This window comes from Sorghum bicolor, chromosome 9 (assembly GCF_000003195.3).
Source record: "Sorghum bicolor cultivar BTx623 chromosome 9, Sorghum_bicolor_NCBIv3, whole genome shotgun sequence".
In the NCBI taxonomy this organism is placed as follows: Eukaryota; Viridiplantae; Streptophyta; class Magnoliopsida; order Poales; family Poaceae; genus Sorghum; species Sorghum bicolor.
This window is the reverse complement of record NC_012878.2, coordinates 47,059,754-47,068,162: the sequence shown is the minus strand read 5'-3', so window position 1 is coordinate 47,068,162 and position 8,409 is coordinate 47,059,754. Positions and strand designations below refer to the sequence as shown.

Sequence of the window (8,409 nt, the reverse complement as noted above, 5' to 3'; positions counted from 1 at the left end):
TTTGTTTTTGTTTTGCTTATATGTGTTACATGATATGTACCCTTGAATTTTTCAGTCTCTTGGTTGCAACTTGCAAGAGTTTTGTCTGGATTCTTGCAAGAACTTAAGTTTCTACTAGCTAATTATTGATTGTTCACCTAGAATGCCGTGTACATGCTCGCCTGCTTTGGCTATTAAATAGAATGTCATATACTCCAAAAAATAAATTAACTTCTTGTCCTAAGTTAAACTATTTTAAATTTAACCAACTTCATAGAAAAGAGTACCAACGTCTATGGCCTTAAATAAATGCTTGTCTATTTGGCTGGCCATAAAAGCGGCTGGTGCTGATTTATTGTGAGAGAAAAACACCGTTAGTTGGCCGTAAAATTCTGGCTTTAGATTGAATGACTTGTAATTCTAAAAAATGATTTGTATTTAGTTAGCCTTTAGATTGAATGATTTAAGAAAATGATTTATTTTGCAACAGAGGAATAATGTCGAAGGGGCAGCTTGAGATTTACTACTTTCTTCCCTGGGATGATTTTGATTAGGATATTTTTTCTGAATGGAAGGAGTTCTTTCTCACTCATTATTTCTTGTACCAGGGAAAGAACAGTCGCACAGATGTATTTGAAATGAACAGAGGAATTACCCTGAACTTAAATCGAAGATGTACAGAAGTGTTGGTTGTTGCTCGTAGTTTACTCCCCTTGCTTATTTGCTTATTATATTTCACGTATTGGATAGTGATAGTTTTTTTTTTTCAATGTGTAGTTTTGTTAATAATTCTAGAATGTATTTATAAATAAAAGCTAGTAAACCCATGATATTGTGACAGTATGTCTTTATGATTTTTTATGTCTTCGAACTATGTTACATGTTAATTATGGTTTTAATGTCATATCGTCAACTTTTTTTTTTACATAAAGGAAAAGAAGGCTCCGGCCTTTTGCAGCATCCGATAGTACTGCCTTCATGTGTACAAGTAAATGAAGGAATTAGTCCTCTTCGCTTGTATGAAAAGTTATGGTTGAAAGTAATGTTCGCTGATTTTTTGTGAGAGAAAAACACTGCCGAATGGCTGACAGATTTTGCAAGTCTAATTTGCTTTCTTTCAATAAAAGAATAGATTCCTTAGTTTTTGAAACCACCGGGTTTTTCTCTCTCATTATTTTTGGTCACGAGGCCTTTGCTTAGTGCTGAGGCCAGTAATATTGGTATTGTGTTGTTAAGGGACAAAGCTAGAAAAAAATTAGAAGGAGTTGAATAAAAATGCTATATCGACTTACCTCTACTATAACCTATCGTAATAGAAAAAAATTATAGCTTGAAGTAGTTTTATATTGAAAACATCAATCCATAATGAAATTCACAAAATATATTATAGAAAATAAAAATCTCAGTCCACCCTACTTTATATATCTACGTCTAAAATTAGAAGGGGAGCACCAGAGACTCCACTAACCCAGTAGCGGCAGGGGTTGGAGCCCCTAGCCCCACTGGCCACTGTTGGCTCCGTGCATGGTGTTGTTTTATTGGTCCTAGTTCAATGACTTTAATATGTTTCTAAAACTTACTCTCTAAATCATCATTTAGAGAGTTATTTTTAATAAAAATTATTTTATATATCTTTCGACACTCTAATAATAACTACTCCTAATTAAAAATTAGAGTCATATCTCTTTGGAGTCATGTCTCCTGGAAAGATATATAAAACTACTCCTTGGTTCAAGAAGTCCTGGAAAGTTTTTTAATCAAAATCTCTATTTCTAACAATAGGAAAGATGTAGAGAATCTCATAGGTATGCTCCAAGGGAGTTTTTTTTTTCAGATAGAAATGATTTCCCTTAAGCTCGAGTTCGGCTCTTAGTCTAATCGGTGGGAGGATGGGTGGCTAGAGTCGAGTTCATATGTAAAACAAATAATTCTTCCTTTTGTGTTCGTTGATTTTCTTGTGTATATAAGTGATGCCTTGTCTACGCTCATGTTGGGACATGTGACTATATATTGTAAATAGTTGTGTTCTGATGTATTTTCAAAAGATAAAGTCCAAAGACAGATTTTTGTTCTCGTTATCTAAAAAACTAGACTAGCGAGCATCTATACCACATATAATCATATATGTTTTTTGTGTGACTTAATGTGTGTGCAATATGCTTGTCGGCACGCTATAGTACCAATTTGAATTGGAATAGGAACAATATGGAAACTCAACCACCTACCCACGAGTGTACCTAAATTGTAGGTAGTGAATCGCTTAATTGACTGTAGGTGGGAGATATTATGGTCGTACATCCTAATAACCGTCCGAGTTATCTTCAACTCGATTTTTCTTTTTTTTTTAATGAACTGATGGTATCTTTTTTTTTTGGTTAGCATCTCCAAGAGTCTTTGTAAATCTCATTTTTTAAATCATCATTTAGAGAACCATTTTCATAAAAATTGTCTTCTATATTTCTTCACTCTCCAACAACTTTTCTATCTCTCGTGCGCACTCTAGAGAGTCATTCTCGTCTTCTATTTTTTGCTAGCGAAAAATTCGGAATAGAAGATAGCTATATTTGCATAACCATTTAGACAAGCTGTTGGAGAGTAAATTTTCACCAAAATCTCTATTCGTAACATTTAGAAAAGATTTAGAGAGTCTCTTAGAGTTACTCTTAAAACCATCATATTTTCTCTTGGGTTGGATCTTATTTTCATGTGGACCTAAATCATAAATATCCATCAATCCTTCGTCAATGTTTTCCTAAACGCTAAACGGTAAACAGTCGGTCACCTGCCGTTTAGCCATTATTCGGGCTAAACAGTCCATTAAACGGGCTAAACGGTCAATTAAACGGACTAAACAGATGATTAAACGGAAACGGTGTACCATTGTGTAGCGTTTACACGGCGTTTAAACGGTGTAAACGGCCGTTTAGGCGAACATAGCATTGATACTCCCTCTGTTGTGAAATATAAGTCATTATCGTTTTCCAAGAAATCAACTTTTTTAAATTTCGACCAATTTTATATGAAATAATATTAATATTTCTAATACATAATTAGTATTATTAGATATGTCGCCGAATATACTATATCATAATAAATTGATTTGTAGATATAAATGTCGTACACAATTTTTTTACAAATTAATTAAAGCTAAGAAAATTTAATCAGTACGCATCTCATAACGTCATCTTTTAGGACGGAGGGAGTATTTGACAGCAAAAGTACAGTAGATTCACATTGTTCAATGCAGAAACCACGTTGTACATATATTATGCATTTAAATACGATTAGACGATGGTGTAAGCAGGAACCAACCATATTCAGACTTTATATAGGAATTGTAACCGGAATGCTGATTTGCTGAAACCAAAGCTAGCCTTTCCGGGCGTATATATCTTAATCCGCGGAACCGGCCGGCATGGAGGCAGGCAGATGAGATCGTGGCAAGGTAGCCTAGTCGCACGTAGAAAGCAGTAGACGTTTAACAACTTTGTCTCGCCAACCAACAATGCATGGGAACAGAATTGTTTTTTTTTTGTTTGAGCAAGAATGGGAACAGAATTGTTGAATGAAAGCGTGGCGGCAACTACCAATACCAAGTGTCAACGAACGGCGGATATGAGGCGGCCAAGGCCAAAGCAGACTAGGCCACCACCAACCTGTGTACCGAGCGAGCACGGACGGGAGAAAACCATTATATTTTCACAGTACCTCTGCCTACTTTCCGGGAGAAAACGGACGCAGAACGCCGGCCGACAAGCACGAGGAGCTTGGCAGCGGTCGGATCGATCGGTTAATGGCTCCATATATCCGGCACTCTGACCGAACAATCTGCTACTACAACTAAAAAAACTAAAACAAAAACATTTTTTTTTTGAGTGCGGTTTTGGTTTCGTCCGTCTGCCCCCCTCCTGCCGTGCGTCCGCGCCTGCGCATCGTGCCTACTTGGAAACAAACAGACACCCATCCCCTCCTCGATCCCCTCCACCTTCCTGAGAACGCACGCGCCTCGCCTCCTCACCTCGCCCTCAAGCCTCGCCCGCCAGCGCCGTCTGCCGTGCTCTCGCCTCGCCCACTGAGCCCCGTCCGCCGCGAGCGCCTCGCCCGCCGAGCGCCGCCTCGCCTCGCCCGCCAGCGCCGTCCGCCGCTCTCGCCTCGCCCGCCAAGCGCCGCCTCGCCTAAAAGAAAGACCACTTTTTGGTGCGACAATCGAGTCGCTCCGTTCGTCCGTCGTTCGACGTGCGACCGAAACCTACCCCATCTGCCCACCCGCGATCGAAACCTGCTGGCTGACGCTAGAGATCCCAATCGCCGATTGTGAACCGTGGCTCTCGCCGCCGCCGCCGCCGCCGCCATCGCGTGTGTCCTGAGGCCATGCGACCCGCTGCAGGGGGCCCTTCGCTGGTCGTGGTCGCAGCCAAGATGGGGGAGGCCCGCTACGCCCCACCATGGCGACTGTAGCAGGCTAGGTGCTCTCCTACTCGGGAGGTATGGGAGGGATTCACGCGCGACATGGACGACCTCACCAGCGGCTTCCTCCATTGTTGCGGACCAAGGTACCAATGCTCCCGTTCTAGATCCCTTGGAGCTCTGATTTGGCATGATAGAATCCTGCCCCTCAAGCCGTCTTCTCCATTGTTCCGGGGGAGGATACAGGACTATGGCAATTGTAGCCGGCCGGGTGCTCTCCTACTCGGGATGTATGGGAGGGATTCACGCACGGCATGGACGACCTCGCCAGCGGCCTCCTCCATTGCTGCGGACCAAGGTACCAGCACATGGTTGTAGTTCTGGAATTCTTAAAAGAAATAAGCATGGAAGATGTTTGTTGAAATTCTCAGCTAAATGTGTTTGTGGGTTTTAACCCATGTTTCGTTTCATTATATTTGATGGAATGGGAGCTGGCAGACTTCAACGTGCCTTGGCCAGTCAAGTCTCAGACCGCAATGACATTTGCCGGAAGGTAAGGATTCTTTTGTCCCCCCTCCCCCTCTCCCCCAGTTTTCTCTTGAGCACGAAGCCATGAACTCTTGTTAGCAATTCAGAAATAGGGAATATATATGTGACTAATTTCGCAATTTAGAACCCATTGTGGCACACTAAGAATCAGAATTTACCTACCAAGTCCGTCTTGGTAAGCAAAAGCCAAAACTGAGTAATTTTGCTTATTTGACAAATCAATATATGCTTTGACATAGCAGTTAACAACTAATTTTACCTTGCACTATAACACTAAGCTAATATAACTGTTTATGCTCTTCTATGTGTGTTCTGTTAAATATGATAAATGCATACACACATTTGGACGAAAATACTGCTTGCATGAACCACACAGTTTCTTGGAAACCTATGCTTTGTAATTATGAAATTCAAACAAAAGTGGGGTATTATCCCGTGGAGTGCTACTAATCACAATGACAAGATCCTTTGTTAAATCACAGTCCATTGTATCTAATGTTGAGCTTAGGCGGTTGGACGATGGTGTGCATGACATTGTGATAAGCGTGAGCTACTAGGATCAATGGACAGGGCAGATGAAGGAGCATGTGGACTGAGCACAAATAAGCAAAATAATTTTCCTCTTGCTATTGGACATTGTGGACAAGTAGAAAAAAATGACCCACCACTCTATCCAAGTTCCAGACTCAAAATGTTGGCTATCATTTTTACATTTTGGTTCACTCTTGAGGACCAAGAGGGTGTTGATGTCATTATGAATGTGGGAGGAGAAATGTTTCATGCCCACGATATGGTTTGGTTGCTTGGTCTCATGCATTAAGATCTCAACTTTTTAATATTTGCAAAGTCTCAATGATGGTTGCCAATAGTATCTTTTATATTCTTTCTTTCAAAGGAGATCGACCTCTAATCATATATATAATATCTTTAATCTTTATTTGGTGCTGCCGAGGAGGACTCGCCGCATGGGAGGTGCATGAAGGAGGAAGGAATGGGAAGGAGAGCAAGGTGCTAGACAAGGGGAAGACACTAACAAGGGCAAGAAAGAGTGAGTAGCATGCATGACCTGGAATCTTGTGGTATTTCCTTTCTTTTTCAACTTCTTGATAGATGTTTCCACTAATCATCAATTTACTTATGGCAAACATGGCAATATTGTGATAGCATTTACCATTTGAAGAATGCCTTTTATTTTTCTTCTTTGAAAAAATAATATTAGTGGATAGTAGTCACTAATGCTTTGCTGCAAATAAGCTTCCAGTTATGATCTTCCATGCCTTTTCTTTTAAAACGTTGATACTAATATGTGGAAAAGTACAAGTTTCTTTTGAATACAAGGTGCATATGATTTTGTTGATTGGATCCCTAAACCATCATCGACATAGCAGATCATTCTCCTACTGCCTATAAGGTGCTCGAGAACTAGCGTCACCTTTGACACATTTGCCTTTGTCAAGCATAAAACTACAGTCAGTGCATTATCATTGGTTATTGTCGGATCTTGTAAATAGTTAGCACAAAAAATCAAACAATGACAGAAACAGCCCAGCTAGCCTCACATCAGTTCTTTAAAATATTAATTTTTTCTACAAGAGTAGTTTATTTATTTCTATAATAGTGCATGAGTATCATGGTTTCTCCATTGATTCTGGCTACTTTTTAGGTCTAGCAATAGTTAAACGTCTATTTGATTGAGTTATCATAGCTCTAAGCTGTTAATGACATTGTTTTTACATTACTGAATTTTTCAGCTAATGAGATTGCACTAAATCTGAAGGATACCTGATAATTTATTGATTTGGTTACTACATGCAGTAAAATTGGGAACCTTTAACAGGTGTGTCCATGGCAGTGACACAGGTAAGTGAGATGGTTGGGATGGGGTGAGGTACGGTCTCAGATAACGATGATGTTTTATTATGGCTTATGGAAGGGTAAAACAAGGCGCTTATAATTGTGGGATTGGTGTTAGATGGCTGAAAACAAGACACAGTTTTGGGATGAGAAACGGTTGCGGGATTTTTTTTGATGAAACGGTGGGGGAGCTCCCCACCCCTTTTTTTTGTATTTCAATATAAATAAAGGAATCGTTACAAAGTCAGGAACCAAAGATTACAGGGCCGCACGCCCAAAACAGAAAAAGCAAGAATGTTACAAATAAGGCTCTCTCCAACTACTAAGGGCAGAGCTAACACTGGGTCTTGCTTTGTTACAAACTAAAGCAATTTCCTCTCTGAACTGTCGTTTCCAAACATGTATATTCTTCTGACCATGGTCAAATATAATGCCATTTCTTGTGTTCCAGATGATCCAGCAGGCAGTAATGAGGATTTCTCTAAAGATGGGGTTGCCAAATTGTAAGCGTGCTCGTACAATCATGTCCACAGGATTGAGGTTGAGGTCCCACGATATGGGGATTGTCTCCCAACATTCTTTACTGAAGCTGCATTCAAAAAATAAGTGAAAACTGGTCTCTTCGCACCCCTGAGAGCACATCACACATGTATAGTCATCCAGGTGCATGTGTTTTCTGCATAGGAGGTTCCTGGTGTTCAGACGATCTCTCAGAAGAAAAATTTATGGTTTCCCAGGTTGCCTGATTTCCAGAGCCATTTGAAGAGTGGAGAGTCAGGGGTAGATTTGATGAAAAGGGCATAGGCTTTCTTAGTGCTGTAGTTTGTAGTTCCCTAATTGTAGGACCAAATATCATTGAGGTTCACGTCCCAGTGTCTGTTATGTATGATATTTTGAAGTTCCTCGAGCTGATCAGCAGCAATAGGCGGTAGAGGTAGGGGACTGAATAAAAACTCCAAGGGTTGGTTGAGGAAGAGCTTTATGGAGCATTTGGGTTTTCTAGTGAAGGAATAAAGTTGTGGAAATGTGTCCTTCGCTGTTTGATCCATCCAATTGTCTGACCAAAGGAGAACTGAGCTTCCTTTATTGGGTGAGCAAATGGAGATATTTTGGAAAATTGGGAAGAGTTTCATTATGTCTTTCCACCAGGGGGAGCCGACAGGGCTTCTTGCATGTGGAGGAATGGACTCATTTGCATACAGTTTGCTCCATGTTAGCTTGACCTAGGGCAGATCTGCTCTGTTATAAAATTTATCTAAGAATTTTAGTAACAGGGCTTCATTTTGTTTCTGAATGTCAATGATACCCAGGCCCCCCTCATCTTTGGGTCTACAGGCAGTCTCCCAAGCTACTAGACATTTTCCTTTCCTATTTATATCTCCTTTGTCCCAAAGGCAATGCTTTCTGTAGATATCGATTTGCTTGATAACTGCTGGGGGCAGCTTTATGGTGCACATGTAAAATGTTGGTAAGGCAGAGAAGACAGAGTTCACTAATATAAGTCTGCCATTGTAGGACAGGAATTTGCTGATACCTGTGAGTCTTCTTTCCATTTTGGTGATGAGGGGGGCAAATTCGGTGATAGATGGCTTTGTCGTTCCAAGAGGGAGTCCGAGGTAT

General features: G+C 40.6%; 1 long non-coding RNA gene across 6 annotated transcripts; it reads left to right on the top strand.

Annotated features, from left to right (window-relative positions):
• Positions 3,966-7,906, top strand: LOC110430269. Of its 6 annotated transcripts, none has more exons than XR_002447575.1 (4): positions 3,966-4,532; positions 4,633-4,744; positions 4,878-5,983; positions 6,751-7,906. It is a non-coding gene; the product is annotated as an uncharacterized LOC110430269 (long non-coding RNA). The 6 variants fall into 6 exon arrangements; XR_002447576.1 differs by having other exon boundaries at positions 3,967-4,532; positions 4,885-5,983; XR_002447578.1 differs by lacking the exon at positions 4,633-4,744 and having other exon boundaries at positions 3,970-4,532; positions 4,885-5,983.